The sequence below is a fragment of the Somniosus microcephalus genome, unplaced genomic scaffold (assembly GCF_052327205.1).
Source record: "Somniosus microcephalus isolate GS21.2 unplaced genomic scaffold, FLI_Smic_1.0 unresolved_chr1, whole genome shotgun sequence".
Lineage (NCBI taxonomy): Eukaryota > Metazoa > Chordata > Chondrichthyes > Squaliformes > Somniosidae > Somniosus > Somniosus microcephalus.
Window position 1 is genome coordinate 2947863 of NW_028225179.1, and position 21271 is coordinate 2969133.

Below are 21271 nucleotides of genomic sequence, written 5' to 3' on the forward strand. Positions count from 1 at the left end.
TTATAGACCGGTAAGCCTGACATCGGTAGTGGGGGAAATGTTAGAGTCCATGATAAAAGATGTAATAGCAGAGCACTTGGAAAGCAGTGACAGGATCGGACAAAGTCAACATGGATTTACAAAAGGTAAATCATGCTTGACTAATCTACTGGAATCTTTTGAGGATGTAACTGGTAAAATAGATAAGGGAGAACCAGTGGATGTGGTGTATTTGGACTTTCAGAAGGCTTTCGATAAGGTCCCGCATAAGAGATTAGCGTGCAAAATTAAGGCACATGGGATTGGGGGCAAGGTATTGACTTGGATAGAGAACTGGTTGGCGGACAGAAAGCAAAGAGTTGGAATAAACGGGTCGTTTTCCAAGTGGCAGGCAGTGACTAGTGGGGTACCGATCGGTCCTAGGACCCCAGCTGTTCACAATATATATTAATGATCTGGACGAGGGAATTGGATGTAATATCTCCAAATTTGCAGACGACACAAAGCTGGGTTGGAGGGTATGCTGCGAGGAGGATGTCATGAAACTCCAGTACGATTTGGACAGGTTAGGTGATTGGGCAGAAACATGGCAAATGCACTGTAATGTGGATAAATGTGAGGTTATCCACTTTGGTGGCAAAAACAGGAAGGCACATTATTATTTGAATGGCAATAGATTGGGAGAAGGGGAAGTGCAAAGAGACCTGGGTGTTCTTGTGCACCAGTCGCTGAAGGTAAGCATGCAGGTGCAGCAGACGGTTAAGAAGGCTAATGGTATGTTGGCCTTCATAGCAAGAGGGTTCGAGTACAAGCGCAAGGATGTTTTGCTACAGTTGTACAGGGCCTTGGTGAGACCGCACCTTGAGTATTGTGTGCAGTATTGGTCGCCTTATCTGAGGAAGGACGTTCTTGCCATGGAAGGAGTGCAGCGGAGATTCACCAGGCTGATACCTGGGATGGCAGGAATGACGTATGAGGAGAGATTGTGTCGATTGGGCTTATACTCACTGGAGTTTAGAAGATTGAGAGGGGATCTCATCGAAACCTCTAAAATTCTGTCAGGCCTAGACAGACTAGATGCTGGAAGGATGTTCCCGATGGTCGGGGAGTCCAGAACCAGGGGTCATAGTCGAAGGATTAGGGGTAGGACATTTAGGACTGAAATGAGGAGGAATTTCTTCACCCAGAGAGTGGTGAACCTGTGGAATTCTCTCCCACAGAGGGCGGTGGAGGCCAGTTCATAAAATATATTCAAGAAAGAGTTGGATATATTTCTTAAGGCTTAAGGGATCAAGGGATATGGGGAGAAGGCAGGGACAGGGTACTGAATTTGAATGATCAGCCATGATCTCATTGAATGGCGGAGCAGGCTCGAAGGGCCGAATGGCCTACTCCTGCTCCTATCTTCTATGTTTCTATGTATTCTCAACCTGACATCTGTCATACGCCCCCTTTTTTCTGCTTTCTTACTCTCTGTCTTTTGTCATCCAGGGAGCTCTGGTTTTATTTGCCCTACCTTGCCCCCTCGTGGGAATGTACCGCGACTGTACCCGAACCATCTCATCTTTAAAGGCAGCCCATTGTTCGATGACAGTTTTGCCTGCCAATCATTGATTCCAATTTACCCGGGCCAGCTCTGTTCTCATCCCACTGAAATTGGCCCCCCTGCAGTTAAGTATTTTGACTCTAGATTGCTCCCTGTCCTTTTCCAGAGCTAACCTAAACCTTATGATATTATGATCACTCTTCCCTAAATATTCCCCTACTGAAACTTGATTCACCTGACGCACCTCATTCCCCAGAACCAGATCCAGCAATGCCTCCTTCCTCGTTGGGCCGGAAACGTACTGATCAAGAAAGTTCTCCTGAACACACTTCAGAAGTTCTTCCCACTGTCTGCCCTTTACACTATTACTATCCCAGTCTATATTAGGATAATTGAAGTACCCCATTATCACTATTCTATTGTTCTTGCATCTCTCTGCAATTTCCCTGCAAATGTGCTCCTCCATATTGTCCCCACTAGTCGGTAGCCTATAGAATACACGTAGTAGTGTAATGGCACCTCTATTGTTTCTTAACTCAAACCAAATAGATTCTGTCCTTGACCTCTCCAGGACATCCTCTCTCTCCAGCACTGTAATATTCTCCTTCTTCCTTCTTAGGCAGTCCCTCGGAACCGAGGATGACTTGTTTCCACATTAAAAATGAGTTCTCGGTGACTGATGAGTCCAATGTGGGACCTACAGTCTCTGTCACAGGTGGGGCAGACGGTGGTTGAAGGGGCGGGTGGGTGGGGTGCTTGGGTTGACGTGCGCTGCCTGTGCTTGGCTTCTACTTGCTCCCGGTGAAGAGACTCAGTGTTCGGCGCCTTCCCGGATGCTTCTCCTCCACTTTGTGCGGTCTTGGGCCAGGGATTCCCAGGTGTCGGTGGGGTTGCTGCACTTTTTCAAGGAGGCTTTTTCAAGGAGCACTATAATATACTCCTTTAATCAATACTGCCACACCACCACAACCTTTCTTTCCTTCCCTATCGTTCCTGAACACCTGATATCCAGGAATTTTTAATACCTAATCCTGCCCTTTTTTGAGCCAGGTCTCTGTTATCAGCACATCACATTCCCATGTGGCTATTAGTGCCTGCAGCTCACCAACCTTACTTACCACACTTTGTGCGTTTAAATACATGCACTGTAAAATTCTTGTATTGTAGGAATTGTCAAATTCTTAACGAAAGTACTGAGATCGAGACTATCAGCCAACCAAATGAGGTTTAATGCAAACTGGTAAAAGTTTCAAACAAAAACGCAGGAGAAACTCTAAACAGGTCTGTACTCAAACTGGTTCCACGAGGACAGAGAGAGACCGCCTCCCCCCACTGATGTCATCACGTTTCCCGCCGTTGGGAACGTCACGTGACCTGCGTGATGACGTCATCGCGCTGGATCGATATTTTACCGAACCTGCGCTATTTATACAAAGCAAACAATTAAAGGTAACGAACCCCTGTTAAAGGCAATTATATACATTACTGCAAGAGTCTCTTGGTGGCTCTGCCACAGTATTCTCTTAGACTGACCCCACCTAATACCGTACTATTTCTTACTCTAGTGCTCTTTGTATCTCCCACTCTTTTGTGCACCATGTTTGTCCTGGCTAATGCTACATCACAGAATCACAGAAACCCCACAGTGCAGATAGAGGCCATTTCGGCCCATCGAGCCTGCACCGACACATATCCCACCCGATCCCTGTAACGCCTACACCAACACATATCCCACCCTATCCCCGTAACCCCACGTATTTAATCCCCCTAACACTAAGGGTCAATTTATCATAGCCATCCTGGTGCCCATCCCCCTGCTCAATTGGTTTAAACCCTCCCCAACAGCACCAGCAAACCCCCCAGTGAGGATATTGGTCCCGGCTCTGTTGAGGTGTAACCCGTGTAGGGGGTTTCTCTTGCTTGCTCTGGTCTCCTGCCAGGCTTCTTGCAATAATTACCCGTGAGTGGTTCGACCCACTCGCCCCTACGGTTCTAGACCTTGGACTTAGGTGCAGGGAGCTGTAGTGCAGAAAAACTCAATAGACCAGGTCGAATAGCACGAAATGGATGCCTTTATTGAACAGTTTGCAGCATTATAAAATACATGTCATATGCACAGATTAGAGCAACTACAAGCATGCACACATCTATAAACTTAACTCTATAGAAATGGGGAACACACGGCACATCGTGAAAGGGGTAACACATTACAATTACCCTTAACCCCCTCCCCTAAACCTAACTAAGTTTTGATTTGAGGGACCCGGGATCATGCTCACCACTTTAAGAATTGTGAAAAAGGCTTTGCAGCCTTTCGACACAGCTTTCCGTCGTCACGTGGGTTTGGAAGCTTCTGGCGCAGCTTGTTTTCCTCTTGGTTCTCCTGCGATGTAGGCAGCCGGCACAGCCTTGGTGAGCGCTCGCCACGGATGGATCCGTTTCCGATGTGATTTTTAAGAACTGGATGCACACGGATGAATCCGTTACCGATGTGATGTTGAAGAACTGGATCCTGGGCTCCGGGACCTGAGTGTCTTCTTCTCCGGCCTGGGTCGTCGATGATCTCCCGACAAAAGTACCCGGGCCTCCCTCGTCTTCTTCCCGTCATGGCTGGGCCTTTCCTAGCCGAGCTGGCTTCCAAGCCGAATTCTTCTCGTCGTGGCCGGGCCTTGCCTGGCCGAACACTGAACACGTTCCGAACTGAAGTGCCGTTTAACCGAAGAGTCTGTCCCCAAGCGTCCTTGGACTTTACTCAATTCACAGTTATACTTTTTTGGAACATTCTTATCTCCCGCCAAATCATAGTCCTGTCTTTGTAATAATTTTGGCAGGCAGAACTCTCTGCAGGGGTGCTTTGTCTTCATAACGGGAGTTGGTGATAGCTTAACTGGCCTTCCTGGGCCGATAATGTCTTTGCTTTGTTACCGTAACTTGGTTTGTATATTGATCGGTCTGGAGATTGCCCTGGATGGCTGTTAAACGGCTTCTCTTTGTACATTGTAAATGGGTTAAAGCGTTCGCTCAATTGTCCACCCATTTCTTGATGGGTCTCATCCTGCCACCCAAATCTGTCCTGTACTTATAATCTAATCAATATGTATGCTCAGTTCCATGAGTTTCAGCTTCCCGAAACTGGTTTTCGCCGGCTTTTAATGCCCTCAATCCTCAAGCCTGTCTGGCTTGCAGCAACAGAAATTCAAATGGTCCCAGAAGCTGGTCACGAGGCCTGGCGGCCATTTTTGTGTGCCCTTTTATCAAAGGTTTCTCTGTATAAGCTTCTTTGGTCAATAAAGCTGTTTTATTAACCCTATTTTCCTGCGTGATTATTTAATGAAAATTTCGCGAATCTTACACCCGTCTGACCTGTACAGGTCCCATCTCCGTCAGAACCGTTCCCAATGTCCCAGGAATCTAAATCCCTCCCTCCTGCACCATCTCTCCAGCCACGCATTCATCTGCTCTATCCTCCTGTTTCTATCCTCGCTCACACGTGGCACCAGGAGTAATCCGGAGATTACTACCTTTTTGAGGTCCTGCTTTTTAATCTCTCTCCTAGCTCCCTAAAATCTGCCTGCAGGACCTCATTCCTCTTTCTGCCTATGTCGTCGGTACCAATATGGGCCGTGACCTCTGACTGTTCACCTGTCTGGCAGCCGTTCAGTGACATCCTTGAGCCTGGCACCAGGGAGGCATTATACCATCCTAGAGTCACATCTGCAGCCGCAGAAACACCTGTCTGTTCCCCTAACTATCGAATCCCCTATCGCTATTGCTTTTCCTGATTTCCCCCCACTCCGGGACAGCTGAGCCACCCTTAGTGCCGTTAACTTGGCTCTGGCTGTACTCCCCAGAGGAACCATCGCCCTCACCAAAGCGAGATGCACTCGGGGGGACTCCTGCACTACCTGCCTGGTCCTCCTTTTCCTTCTGGTGGTCACCCATTGTTCGGGAGATGGATGGAGTCAGTGGCCAGGGAGCGGAGTTTGTGGCGGGGACCGAAACATAGAAGATAGGAGCAGGAGTAGGCCATTCGGCCCCTCGAGCCTGCTCCGCCATTTAATAAGATCATGGCTGATCATCCAAATTCAGTACCCGGTCCCTGCTTTCTCCCCATATCCCTTGATCCCTTTAGCTTTAAGAAATACATCTATCTCCTTCTTGAATATATTTAATGAATTGGCCTCCAATGCCTTCTGTGGTAGAGAATTCCACAGGTTCACCACTCTCTGGGTGAAGAAATTCCTCCTCATCTCAGTCCTAAATGGCTTACCCCTTACCCTTAGACTGTGACCCCTGGTTCTGGATTCTCCGACCATCGGGAACATCCTTCCTACATCTAGTCTGTCTAGTCCTGTTAGAATTTTATAAGTTTCAATGAGATCCCCTCTCATTCTTCTAAACTCCAGCGAGTATAAGCCCAGTCAACCCAATCTCTCCTCATACATCATTCCTGCCATCCCAGGTATCAGTCTGGTGAATCTTCGCTGCACTCCCTCCATGGCAAGAACATCCTACCTCAGACGAGGCAACCAAAACTGCACACAATACTCAAGGTGTGGTCTCACCAAGGCCCTGTACAACTGCAGCAAGACATCCTTGTTCCTCTACTTGAACCCTCTCGCTACTGCCCATTCACCCAACCTGTCCAAATCATACTGGAGTTTCTCGGCATCCTCCTCACAGCACACACGCCCACCCAGCTTTGTGTCGTCTGCGAACTTGGAGATATTACCTCTAGTTCCCTCGTCTAGATCATCAATATATATTGTGAACAGCTGGGGTCCTAGGACCGACCCCTGCGGCACCTCACTAGTCACTGCCTGCCACTCAGAAAAAGACCAGTTTATTCCAACTCTTTGCTTCCTGTCTGCCAACCAGTTCTCTATCCAAGTCAATACCTTGCCCCCAATCCCATGTGCCTTAACTTTGCACGCTAATTTCTTATGCGGGACCTTATCGAAAGCCTCCTGAAAGTCCAAATACACCACATCCCCACTGGTTCTCCATTATCTGTTTTACCAGTTGCATCCTCTAAAAATTCCAGTAGATTAGTCAAGCACCATTTACCTTTTGTAAATCCATGTTGACTTTGTCCGATCCTGTCACTGTTTTCCAAGTGCTCTGCTATTACATCTTTTATAATGCACTCTAGCATTTTCCCCACTACCGATGTCAGGCGTACCGGTTTATAATTTCCCATTTTCTCTCTACCACCTTTTTTGAATAGTGGGGTAACATTAGCTACCCTCCAATCCATGGGAACTGTTCCAGAGTCTATCGGATTTTGGAAGATGACCAGCAATGCATCTACAATTTCTAGGGCCACTTCCTTAAGTACCCTAGGATGTAGATTATCAGGCCCTGGGGATTTATCGGCCTTCAATCCCATCAATTTCCCTAACACCATTTCCCTACAAATACTGATTTCTTTCAATTCCTCCCTCTCATTAGACCCTATGTTCCCCGACATCTCTGGGAGGTTATTTGTGTCCTCCTTTGTGAAGACAGAACCAAAGTATATATTTAATTGGTCTGCCATTTCTTTGTTCCCCATTATAAATTCCCCTGATTCTGACTGCAAGGTACCTATGCTTGACTTCACCAATCTTTTTCTCTTCACATATCTATAGAAGCTTTTAAAGTCCGTTTTTATGTTCCATGAAAGCTTACTCTCATACTCTATTTCCCCCTCTTAATTAATTCCTTTGCTGAATCCTAAACTGCTCCCAATCCTCAGGTTTGCTGCTTTTTCTGGCGAATTTATATGTCCTCTCCTTGGATCTTATGCTATCCCTAATTTCCTTTGTTAGCCACGGTTGATTCACCTTTTTTGTTTTATTTTAATGCCAAACAGGGATGAACAAATTCTGCAGTTCATCCATGCGATCGTTAAATGTTTGCCATTGCCTATCCACCGTCAACCCTTTGAGTGACATTCCCCAATCAATCCTACCCAACTCGCTCCTCAGACCATTATAATTTCCTTTATTTAAATTCAGGACTCTGAGTCAACTACTTCACTCTCCATCTTAATGAAGAATTCGATCATATTATGATCGCTATGCCCCAAGGGGCCTCGCACAACAAGATTGTTAATTATTCCTTTCTCATTACATAATACCCAGTCTCAGATGGCCTGATCTCTAGTTGGTTCCTTGACATATTGGTCCAGGAAACCATCCTGTATAGTCTCCAGTAATTCCTCCTCCACAGTATTGTTACTAATTTGTTTAGCCCAATCTATATGTAGATTAAAGTCACCCATGATAACTGCTGTGCCCTTATTGCACGCATCTCTAATTTCCCTTTTAATGCCATCCCCAACCTCCGCATTACTGTTTGGGGGTCTGTATACAACTCCCACTAATGTTTTCTGTCCCTTGGTATTTTTCAGTTCTACCCATACAGATTGCACATCATCAGAGCTAATATCCTTCCTTACTGTTGTGTTAATCTCCTCTTTAACCAGCAATGCTACCCCACCTCCTTTTACTTTTTGCCTGTCTTTCCAGAATATTGAATGCCCCTGGATGTTGAGTTCCCAGCCCTGGTCACCCTGGAGCCATGTTTCCGTAATCCAAATCATATCATATCATACGTCAATAGCTTCGGTCTTCGATATTTAATTGGAGAACATTTCTGCTAATCCAGAACCGGATGTCGGACAAGCAGTCTGACCATTCAGAGACAGTGGAGGGGTTGAGAGAAGTGGTAGTGATGTAGAGCTGGGTGTCATCAGCATACATGTGGAAACTGTGGGCGGGAAAATGGAATTAAACTTCATCTTCAGAAAACTAGGAGACTGTTCAAGAAAGCCTGAAGTCTCTAAAAATGGACAGGTTCACAATACAGAAATCTACACCAACAAGTAGTATTTATATTGCGCCTTTAAAATAGTAAAATGCCACAAGGTGCTTCACAGGAGCATGAGAAGACAAAACATTTGACACCGAGCCACATAAGGAGATATTAGGGGAGATGGCCAAAAGCTTGGTCACAGAGGTGGGTTTTAAGGAGCATCTTAAAGGAAGAAAGAGAGGCAGAGAGGTTTAGGGAGGGAATTCCAGAGCTCGGGGCCAAGGCAGCTGAAGGCACGGCCGCCAATGGTGGAGCGATTAAAAATCAGGGATGCTCAAGAGGGCAGAATTGGAGGAGCGCAGAGATCTCTTTTCCGGGGGGGGGCGGGTGATGGCTGGATGAGATAGCAGAGATGGGGAGGGCAGTGAGGCCATGGAGGGATTTGCACCAGGATGACAATTTTGAAACTGATTGTACAAACAGTTCTCCACCCAGATTTCATCCCATCAGCCTGACTGTCTACCCTGACTGTAACTGGTAGAATAGATAAGGGAGATAAGTGGATGTGGTGTATTTGGACTTTCAGAAGGCTTTCCATAAGGTCCCGCATAAGAGATTAGCGTGCAAAGTTAAAGCACATGGGATTGGGGGCAAGGTACTGGCTTGGATAGAGAACTGGTTGGCAGACAGGAAGCAAAGAGTTGGAAAAAACGGGTCTTTTTCCGAATGGCAGGCAGTGACTGGTGGAGTACCGCAGGGATCGGTCCTGGGACCCCAGCTATTCACAATATATATAAATGATCTAGACGAGGGAACTAGATGTAGTATCTCCAAGTTTGCTGACGACACAAAGCTGGGTGGGCGTGTGTGCTGTGAGGAGGATGCCGAGAAACTCCAGTATGATTTGGATAGGTTGGGTGATTGGGCAGAAGCATGGCAGATGTATTATAACGTGGATAAATGCGAGGTTATCCACTTGGTGGCAAAAACAGGAAGGCAGATTATTATCTGAACGGTAATAAATTGGGAGAAGGGGAAGTGCAACAAGACCTGGGTGCCCTTGTGCACCAGCCGCTGAAGGTAAGCATGCAGGTGCAGCAGGCGGTTAAGAAGGCAAATGGTATGTTGGCCTTCGTAGCGAGTGGGTTCGAGTAAAGGAACAAGGATGTCTTGCTGCAGTTGTACAGGGCCTTGGTGGCACCAGATCTTGAGTATTGTGTGCAGTTTTGGTCGCCTTATCTGAGGAAGGATGTTCTTGCCATGGAGGGAGTGCAGCGAAGATTTACCAGACTGATATCTGGGAGGGCAGGAATGATATATGAGGAGAGATTGGGTCGATTGGGCTTATACTCGATGGAGTTTAGAAGAATGAGAGGGGATCTCATTGAAACTTATAAAATTCTAAGAGGACTAGACAGACTAGATGTTGGAAGGATGTTCCCGATGGTCGGGAGTCCAGAACCAGGTGTCACAGTCTAAGCATAAGGGGTAAGCCATTTAGGACAGAGATGAGGAGGAATTTCTTCACCCAGAGAGTGGTGGACCTGTGGAATTCTCTACCACGGAAGGCAGTGGAGGCCAATTCATTAAATATATTCAAGAAGGAGTTAGATATATTTCTTAAGGCTAAAGGAATCAAGGGATATGGGGAGAAGGCAGGGACAGGATACTGAATTTGGATGATCAGCCATGATCTCATTGAATGGCGGAGCAGGCTCGAGGGGCAAAATGGCCTACTCCTGCTCCTATCTTCTATGTTTCTGTCCTATGAATGTGCCTCCTTATTGTTGCTTCTGCATGCTAACTTCTGAAAGTTAGCATGCAGGTACAGCAAGTAATTAGGAAAGCAAATGGAATTGCCTTTATTGCAAGGGGTATGGAGTATAAAAGTAGGGAAGTTTTGATGCAACTTTACAGGGCGCTGGTGAGACCACACCTGGAGTACTGCATACAGTTTTGGTCTCCATATTTATGGAAGGATATACTTGCATTGTATGCAGTGCAGAGATACATAGAAAAATAGGAGCAGGAGTAGGCCATTCGGCCCTTCGAGCCTGCTCCGCCATTCAGTATGATCCGGGCTGTTCCTCTATCTCAATACCATATTCCCGCTCTCTCCCCATACCCCTTGGTGCCTTTTGTGTCTAGAAATCTATCTATCTCCTTCTTAAATATATTCAGTGACTTGGCCTCCACAGCCTTCTGAGGTAGAGAATTCCAAAGGTTCACCACCCTCTGAGTGAAGAAATTTCTCCTCATCTCAGTCCTAATTATCCTACCCCGTATTCTGAGATTGTGACCCCTCGTTCTAGGCCCCCAGCCAGGGGAAACATCCTCCCTGCATCCAGTCTGTCTAGCTCTGTCAGAATTTTATATGTTCCAATGAGATCCTCTCTCATTCTTCTAAACTCTCGTGAATACAGGCCTAGTCAACTCAATCTCTCCTCATACGACAGTCCTGCCATCCCAGGAATCAGTCTGGTGAACCTTCGCTGCACTCCCTCTATGGCAAGTATATCCTTTCTTAGGTCAGGAGACCAAAACTGCACACAGTACTCTAGGTGTGGTCTCAACAAGGCCCTGTACAACTGTAGTAAGACATCCTTGCTCCTGTACTCAAATCCTCTCGCAATGAAGGCCAACATACCATTTGCCTTCCTAACTGCTTGCTGCACCTGCATGTTTGCTTTCAGTGACTGGTGTACAAGGACACCCAGGTCCCTCTGTACATCAACATTTCCCAATCTATCACCATTTAAATAATATTCTGCCTTTCTGTTTTTCCTACTGAAGTGGATAACTTCACATTTATCCACATTATACTGCATCTGCCTCCTACCATCTGGAAGATGCTACAGATGCATTCGCACCCGTACGACCAGATTTAGGAACAGCTTCTTTCCCAGGGCTGTCATCCTACTGAACTCCACAAATGAACACTAAAGCCTGCACACCTGCCGATGCACTTTATTATGGTCATATTTATGCTACTATATATGTACAAATGTATGTTGAAATGTTTAATTGTCCTAATCCAAATTGTACACTCTCGGGAGCCGCAAGCCTACATTTCGTTGTACTGCACTTGTGCACTAACAATGACAATAAAAGTTGATTTGATTTGATTTGATTTGATATTTGCCCACTCACTCAGCTTGTCTAAATTACCTTGAAGCCTCTTTGCATCCTTCTCACAAATCACAATCCCACCTAGTTTCGTGTCATCAGCAAACTTGGAAATATTACATTTGGTTCCCTCATCCAAATCATTGATATATATTGTGAATAGCTGGGGCCCAAGCACTGATCCCTGCGATACCCCACTAGTCACTGCCTGACGCCCATTTATTCCTACTCTCTGTTTCCTGTCTGTCAACCAATTTTCAGTCCATGCCAGTATATCACCCCCAATTCTATTGCCTTTATTTTGCACACTAACCTCTTATGTGGGACTTTATCAAAGGCCTTCTGAAAATCCAAATACGCCACATCCACTGGTTCTCCCTTATCTATTCTACCAGTGACATCCTCAAAAGGCTCCAGTAGGTTGGTCAAACACTATTTCCCTTTCATAAATCTGTGCTGACTTTGTCTAATCCCGTTGATATTTTCTAAGTGTCCTGTTATCACAATCTTTATAATAGACTCTTTAGCGTTTTCCCAACTACTGATGGTAGGCTAACCAACTTGTGCAGCAGCTGGGGCCTGAAAATCAGCTTCACTGCTCCTGGGCTTTGGAAAGGGCGACATGAGGCAACATTCTCCCTCTTACTCTTTCTACACTCTTTTTACAGGGTTTTAGAAGTAGAGCATTTACAGACAGGAAGCTCAGACCAAAAATCATGTCAGGGTCAGACAGAGTCGCTCGATTCATCAGGACCTGAATATCATTGGCCTTTTCACATGGAAGGAGAGAGCAGTGATCGCAGTGCGGACAAACCGCACACGTGTTCCATGTGTGGACTTGGATTCAGCCGATCGCCTGACCTGGCGAGACACGTGCACCGTCACACCGGGGAGAAACCGGGTAAAGGTGGGGACAACAGGATGGGATTCAGTTCCACATCTGTGTCGGAGGTTCGTCGGCACAGTTACACCGGGGACAGTCCGTTCACCTGCTCCGTGTGTGGGAAGGGATTCACTCAGTCATCCCACCTGTTGAGACACCAGCACGTTCACATTGATGAGAGACCGTTTCAATGTTATGACTGTGGGAAGAGCTTCAAAAGTCTTGGGAATCTGATGAATCACCAGCGTGCTGACACTGGAGAGAGGCTGTTTCCCTGCTCCGTGTGTGGGAAGCGATTCTCTCGGTCCAACCATCTGCTGAGACACCAGCTTGTTCACACTGATGAGCGACCCTTTAAATGTTGTGACTGTGGGAGGGGCTTTAATAGTTCCCAAGAGCTGAAGGCACACCACCGTCTTCACACCGGGGAGAGGCCATTCACCTGCTCCGTGTGTGGGAAGGGATTCACTCGGTCATCCGACCTGCTGAGACACCAGCGAGTTCACACCAGAGAGAGGCCGTTCACCTGCTCTGTGTGCGGGAAGGGATTCACTCGGTCATCCGACCTGCTGGCTCACCAGCGAGTTCACACCAGGGAGAGGCCGTTCACCTGCTCCATGTGTGGGAAGGGATTCACTCACTCATCCCACCTGCTGACTCACCAGCGAGTTCACACCGGGGAGAGGCCATTCACCTGCTCCGTGTGTGGTAAGGGATTCACTCAGTCATCCTACCTGCTGACTCACCAGCGAGTTCACACGGGGGAGAGGCCGTTCACCTGCTACATGTGTGGGAAGGGATTCACTCAGTCATCCCACCTGCTGACTCACCAGCGAGTTCACACCGGGGAGAAGCCGTTCACCTGCTCCATGTGTGAGAAGAGATTCACTCGGTCATCTCACCTGCTGAGACACCAGCGTCTTCACACCGGGGAGAGGCCGTTCACCTGCTCTGTGTGTGGGAAGAGATTCACTCAGTCATCTGACCTGCTGAGACACCAGCGAGTTCACTCTGCCCTGCCGGCAGCTGGGGCAACGTGAATGTGGAAAATGTTTTATAAATTTTGTACTGCTAGTTAATCTGTCAGCCTGTTGAGCTGATGGTTCCTTCATTTGACCTTTCATGGTATTACATAGAAGGTGCAGCACAGAAACCGGCCATCTGGCCCAACTGCTCTAGCCTCCCTTTCACCCTCATGTGGCTCCCCCTTAAATGCATCTATACTTTTAGCCTCAACCACTCCCTGTGGTAGCGAGTTCCACATTCTCACCACTCTCTGGGTAAACAAGTTTCTCCTGAATTCCCTCCTGGATTTATTAGTGACCATCTTATATTTTGTGGATGTTAAAACACCAATGACTGAGCTGCATTTTAATATTCTGTACAAATAAATCAGCTTCGTTTGATACATACAATCGATTGAGTCCTTGTTTCTAAGATAAGACGAGAGCCAATTGATGACTTGTTACAGACATTCCCTGTCCTTTTAATATCTGTGTCCAGGAGAGAAGCTTCTGTTACCTTCTGTGTTTTATTACAATCGAGGTTCTGGAAGTCATTGTGGGGGAATGGAAGATTTTAACATTCTCAGCACCTGGAATCAACATCAAACACTCCCAGGGCAAGTAAAGCATGGGTTAGATACAGAGTAAAGCTCCCTCTACACTATCCCATCAAACACTCCCAGGGTAGGTACAGCACGGGTAAGATACAGAGTAAAGCTCCCTCTACACTGTCCCATCAAACACTCCCAGGGCAGGTATAGCACGGGTTAGATACAGAGTAAAGCTCCCGCTACACTGTCCCATCAAACACTCCCAGGGCAGGTACAGCACAGGTTAGATACAGAGTAAAGCTCCCTCTAAACTGTCCCATCAAACATTCCCAGGGCAGGTACAGCACGGGTTAGATACTGAGTAAAGCTCCATCTACACTGTCCCGTCATACACTCCCAGGGCAGGTACAGCATAGGTTGGATACAGAGTAAAGCTCCCTCTACACTGTCCCATCAAACATTCCCAGGGCAGGTACAGCACGGGTTAGATACAGAGTAAAGCTCCCTCTACACTGTCCCATCAAACACTCCCAGGGCAGGTACAGCACTGATTAGATACAGAGTAAAGCTCCCTCTACACTGCCCCATCAAACACTCCCAGGGCAGGTACAGCACGGGTTAGATACAAAGTACAGCTCCCTCTACACTGCCCCCATCAAACACGCCCAGGACAGGTACAGCACGGGTTAGATACAGAGTAAAGCTCCAGATACACTGTCCCATCAAACACTCCCAGGGCAGGTACAGCAGGGGTTAGATACAGAGTAAAGCTCCCTCTACACTGTCCCATCAAACACTCCCAGGGCAGGTACAGCACGGGTTTGATACAGAGTAAAGCTCCCTCTACACTGTAAAATACCCTGGTCGTGTATACATATATCTGTAGGATTAGGGTTTGGTTTCATCTCATGTGATGAAGGTTTTTCTGCTTTCTGTTGACTTGTGGATTTGTGCTGTGCTAGAAATGATATAAGGGTTAAATTGTCCATTCCCAGGATGTTTCCGGGTTTGATAATATCCGTTCACAGTTGAGCCGACAGTGCTGCTTGCTTCCTGCTGAAGTCCTGGATGTCTGATCCCTGCCTGTTTGACCACAACTTTGTGAACACAATGGGCGGAAGACAGCGAGAGGAAGTGGGACACTGGGCCCTGGATGATCAACAAGTTGGCATCTGGTGTTTTGTCAGGAAATCACTCATTTCTGGGCCTCTTGTTCACAAACTCTGGTCAGGCCCCAATGAATCATCAGTGGTCGGGAAATTATTGGTAAAAATTCTGAGGGACAGAATTAGTCTCCACTTGGAGCAGCAAGGATTAATCAAGGATAGCCAGCATGGCTTTGCCAGGGGAAATCATGTCTGACCAATTTGATTGAATTTTTCGAGGGGGTGACTAGGTATGTGGATGAGGGTAATGCAGTTGATGTAGTCTACATGGACTTCAGTAAGGCTTTTGACAAAGTCCCGCATGGGAGACTGGTCAAGTAGGTAAGAGCCCATGGGATCCAGGGCAATTTGGCACATTGGATCCAAAATTGGCTTAGTGGCAGGAGGCAGAGGGTGATGGTCGAAGGTTGTTTTTGTGACTGGAAGCCTGTGTCCAGTCGTGTACCGCAGCTGATGTTAGGCTCACTAGCCAGTAATTCCCTGGTTTATCCCTACTACCCTTCTTGATTGAAACATATAAGATCCTGAGGGGTCTGGACATGGTGAATGTGGAGAGGATGTTTCCTCTAGTGGGAGAATCTAGAACTAGGGGTCATTGTTTAAAAATAAGGGGTCACCCATTTAAGACTGAGATGAGGAGAATTTCTGGTCTCATCCTTGTAAATCTTCTCTGCACCCTCTCCAGTGCCTCTATATCCTTTTTATACTATGGCAACCAGAACTGTACGCTTTACTCTAAGTGTGGTCTAACCAAGGTTCGATACAGGTTTAGCATAACTTCACTACTTTTCAATTCTATCCCTCTAGAAATAAACCCTAGTGCTTGGTTTGCTTTTTTTATGGCCTTGCTAACCTGTCCCAACTTTTAGTGATTTGTGTATTTGTACTCCGAGATCCCTTTGTTCCTCTACCCCACCTAGACTCGCACCCTCCCAGTGATAAGTGACCTCCCCATTCTTCCTACCAAAATGTAATACCTCACATTTATCTGTTCAGCCTTGGTCACTCTGCAAAAACACTGAAATGTTTAAGAATGAAATCAGGGAGGCAAAAAGCTCAGGTGAGGCAGTTTAAAAAGACAGTCCCTGACCAGAGATTGCTGGATGCTGACACTCGGTGCTCACGAGTATAGAATGTCCCATTCCCCAGGCACGGACATCCAGCACCTCGATCACAGCAAAAATTCACAAAACAATGGCAATACAACTTGGAGCAGAGACGGTTAAGTGGAGCTGTGATCGAGGTGCTCAAAATTATTAGGGGTTTTGATCGAGCAAACAAGGAGAAGCTGTTGTCACGGGCAGGAGGGTCGGTAACGAGAGGACACAGATTTCAGGTCATTGGCAAAAGAATTGAGAGAGGAAATGAGGAGACTTTTTTTACACAGCGAATTGTGATGATCTGGAATGCACTGCCTGAATGGGAGGTGGAAGCAGATTCAATAGTAACTTTCAAAAGGGAATTGGAAATATACTAAAAGCAGAAATTTGCAGGGCTGTGGGGAAAGAGCAGGGCAGTGAGACTAATTGCATCGCTCTTTCAGAGAGCCGGCACCAGCACGATGGGCCGAAAGGCATCCTACTGTGCTCTATGATTCTATAACATCAGCTTCTCTCTGCTCACTAGTACTGAGAGAACAGGGAATAATCTTTAAATCCAGCCCAGTTATTGGGGGCTCTTAACATTAACAAGTCCCAGTTGCCTGAATTAACATGGTTCAGTCCTGGATGTGATTAAAGGCATCGGAAACAGTGGAATCGACCCACCGCAGTCACACTGTGGACACTCTGGTGTGTCAGCGGGTGGGATACACCAGGTAATCCCTTTCCACACACTGAGGTTGACTCTAATGATCAGGAGTCCCAGGGTTTCGGATACCAGATAATCAAGCTCACAAGAACACAAATTGTCTCTCCAGGCTTTATTAAGAGCGCTGCATAACGCAGATCGGGTGATAATTCCATCAATCTGGAGAATAGAAGTACAGTGGATTCACGCGCGATCTTCTCGAGTCTGTTCCAACTGACAACGGCTTAAGTGGCCTGTTCTTATACACAAGCTTGGTTACCACTCAGGAAATGGGATTATTTGGACCCGTCTGTTGACTGCCTCCTGAACTCCGGCTAATTCAGGGAATTTAGTCCATCTGTGACCAGACTATAACCACAAGCCCATCTGGTTATCACACCTATACGGTCCGTGAGGTTATCAGATTCACACCCAGACGTTGTGTCTTTACTTGTCTGGCACTTCATCCCATAACACGGGTAGAGGGGCTCAGTAATATTTCATTCATCAGAAAAAGACAAAGTACAACAACATACTGGTCAGCTTAACAGAATCTCATCATATTTATGGGGCCATAAATATAATAGTCATTAATAAATCCAGGAGGGAATTCAGGAGGAATGTCTTTACCCAGAGAGTGATGAGAATGTGGAACTCGCTCTCACAAGGAGTAGTTGAGACCAATGGCATATATGTATTTAAGGAGAAGCCTTAAAAAGCATTAGGAGTATATGTCGGAGGAGGCTCGCGTGGATCATCAACCCCGGCATGGACCAGTTGGGCCGAATGGCCTGTTTCTGTGCTGTACATTCGATGTAATAACCTGAACAGTCCACCGGCGCACTCGAGGCCTTCCGTGACAGGTGGTTACCGGAGGGACTGGCATGCATCATCCCCACCGAAAATAGAATTTTACTTTAATTTAAGTTTCCTTTAAACTTTTTTTGTTATGTTTGAGGTTTTATTGGTTCCGATTGTTGACTTTTTTAATAGGCAATTGCCTGTGATAAGGAGAAAAACAAAAATAACATTAACAGTCAAATCAAGGGAATCATCAGCACAACAGATTGAAAGATTAAACAGCAGCACAAGAATTTATAAAACATTCATCCATTCCACGTTCATGTCACCCCAGCTGTCTCCAGGGCCCTGCGTTACAGAACAGTGTGAACTCGCTGGTGTCTCAGCAGGTCATTCGAGTTTTTAAAGCTCTCCCCACAGTCAGAACATGTAAACGCTCTCTCATCAGTGTGAACAAGCTGGTGTGCCAGCAGGTTGGTGGACTGCAAGAATCCCTTCCCACAAACAGAGCAGGTGAACTGCCTCTCCCCGGTGTGAACTCGCTGGTGTCTGGTCAGAGCCCCGGAGATTTTAAAACTCTTCCCACAGTCAAAACATTTGAAGGGTCTCTCATCAGTGTGAACATGCTGGTGTGTCAGCAAGTTGGATGAATCAGAGAATCCCTTTCCACACACAGAGCAGGGAAATGGTCCCTCTCCGATGTGAACTCGCTGGTGTCTGGTCAGATCCCCAGAGCTTTTAAAGCTCTTCCCACAGTCAGAACATGTAAACGGTCTCTCATCAGTGTGAACTTGCTGGTGATGCTTCAGGTCCCCGGAGTATTTAAAGCTCTTCTGACAGACAGAACATTTAAAGGGTCTCTCATCAGTGTGAACTTGCTGGTGATGCTTCAGGTCCCTGGTGCATTTAAAGCTCTTCCCACAGTCAGAACATTTAAATGGTTTCTCATCAGTGTGAACAAGCTGGTGTCTCAGCAGGTGGAATGAAGAAACAAATCCCTTCCCACACACGGAGCAGGTGAACAGACTGTGCCCAGTGTGACTGCGCCGATGAACATCTGACGCAGACGGGGAACTGAATCCCTTCCCGCCATCCCCACCTTTACCCAGTTTCTCCCCAGTGTGACGGTGCACGTGTCTCGCCAAGGCAGGCAATCGGCTGAAGGCGAGTCCACACACAGAACACGTGTGCGGTCTGTCGGCGCTGCGATCATTGCTCTCCTTCCATGTGCAAAGGCCGATGATATTCAGGTCCTGATGAATCGAGCGACTCTGTCTGATCCTGACGTGATGTTTGGTCTGAGCTTCCTGCCTGTAAATGCTCCACTTCTAAAACCTTGTAAAAGGAGTGTAGAAAGTAGTAAGAGGGAGAATGTTGCCTCATGTCCCCCTTTCCCAGCCCAGGGGCATTGAAGCTGATTTTCAGGCTCCAGTTGCTGTCCCCAGGTGAGAGCAGCTCAGTCAGCACAGAGCTGGGGCTGGAATCTGGGAGAGGGGCCGCAGGCAGCACAGAGCTGGGGCTGGAATCTGGGAGAGGGGCCGCAGGCAGCACAGAGCTGGGGCTGGAATCTGGGAGAGGGGCCGCAGGCAGCACAGAGCTGGGGCTGGAATCTGGGAGCGGGGCCACAGGCAGCACAGAGCTGGGGCTGGAATCTGGGAGAGGGGCCGCAGGCAGCACAGAGCTGGGGCTGGAATCTGGGAGAGGGGCCGCAGGCAGCACAGAGCTGGGGCTGGAATCTGGGAGAGGGGCCGCAGGCAGCACAGAGCTGGGGCTGGAAGCTGGGAGAGGGGCCGCAGGCAGCACAGAGCTGGGGCTGGAATCTGGGAGAGGGGCCGCAGGCAGCACACAGCTGGGGCTCGAATCTGGGAGAGGGGCCGCAGGCAGCACAGAGCTGGGGCTGGAATCTGGGAGTGGGGCCGCAGGCAGCACAGAGCTGGGGCTGGAATCTGGGAGAGGGGCCGCAGGCAGTGGGCTTGGCAAAAAGGCAATCACTGATTGAATAATAAACAGGGGTAAGGGGACACTAACCTCACATCATATATATCTATAGCTTAAGTAGACACATTTTAAGCCAAACGATGGGACCGATGTCTGCAATTCCTGTGCCATGCGGGAACTCCGGGACGCTTCACGTGTCCTGGTGAACCACAGGTGCAGGAAGTGCCTCCAGTGGCTGGAACTCGAGCTCAGGGTCTCTGAGCTTGGGGAGTGGCTGGAGTCACTGCCGGGCAGACGGGAGGCTGAGAGTTTCCTGGAGCGCACGTTCCAGGAGGTGGTCACCCCGCAGCCACAGAGAGTTCGTGGGAATTGGGATGGCAGGAATGACGCATGAGGAGAGATTGGGTCGATTGGGCTTATACTCGCTGGAGTTTAGAAGAATGAGAGGGGATCTCATTGAAACTTATAAAATTCTAACAGGACTAGACAGACTAGATGCAGGAAGAATGACCCCGATGGCGAGGGAGTCCAGAACCAGGGGGTCACAGTCTAAGGATAAGGGGTAAGCCATTTAGGACAGAGATGAGGAGGAATTTCTTCACCCAGAGAGTGGTGAACCTGTGGAATTCTCTACCACAGAAGGCAGTTGAGGCCAATTCATTAAATATATTCAAGAAGGAGTTGGATATATTTCTTAAGGCTAAAGGGATCAAGGGATATGGGGAGAAAGCAGGGACAGGGTACTGAGTTTGGATGATCAGCCATGACCTCATTGAATGGCGGAGCAGGCTCAAGGGGCCGAATGGCTACTCCTGCTCCTATCTTCTATGTTTCTATGTAATTTAACTGGGTGGCCGCCCAGCAGGGTTTGAGGAGGCAAGGCAGTGCAGGAATCCCCCGGGAGTGCGGCGCTCTGAAACCGGTTTTCAGTGCTGAATCCCGGTGAGGGTGATGACACCTCGGGGGGAGAGTGCAGTCTAGAGTGCATCCACTGCACAGTGGTGCAAGGCCAATTTCAGTGGGGTGAGAACGGATCTGGCCCGGGTAAATTGGAATCAAAGATTGGCAGAAAAAACTGTAGAGGAACAATGGGCTGCCTTTAAAGAGGAAATAATTCGGGTACAGTCGAGGTACATTCCCACTAAGGGGAAATGTAGGGCAACTAAAGTCAGAGCTCCCTGGATGACGAAAAAGATAGAGAGCAAGATGAAGCAGAAAAAGAGCGTGTATGACAGATGTCAGGTCGAGAATACATCTGAGAATCAGGCTAAATATAGAAAGTTCAGAGGAGAAGAGAAAAAGAAAATACGAGGGGCAAAGAGAGGGTATGAGAATAGAATGGCAGCTAACATAAAAGGTAATCCAAAAGTCTTCTATATGCATATAAATAGTAAACGGGTAGTAAGAGGAGGGGTGGGGCCGATTAGGGACCAAAAAGGAGACCTACGCACGGAGGCAGAGGGTAAGGCTGAGGTACTAAATCAGTACTTTGCATCTGTCTTCACCAAGGAATAAGATGCTGCCATAGACATAGTGAAGGAGGAAGTAGAGGAGATACTGGATGGGATAAAATTGATAAAGACAAGGTACTAGAAAGGCTGGCTGTACTTAAAGTAAATAAGTCACCAGGACCGGATGGGAAGCATCCTAGTACGCTGAGGGAAGTGAAGGAAGAAATTGCGGAGCTACTG

At 47.5% G+C, this 21271-nt stretch overlaps 1 pseudogene across 1 annotated transcript in view; it reads left to right on the forward strand.

Moving 5' to 3' along the window:
* Positions 1-21271, forward strand: part of LOC147093186 (uncharacterized) — a 97037-nt pseudogene that overhangs the window by 12714 nt on the left and 63052 nt on the right. Inside the window, exon 3 of the transcript XR_015074682.1 lies at positions 12118-13336. The product of XR_015074682.1 is annotated as an uncharacterized LOC147093186 (transcript). The remainder of the gene's footprint in view (positions 1-12117; positions 13337-21271) is intronic.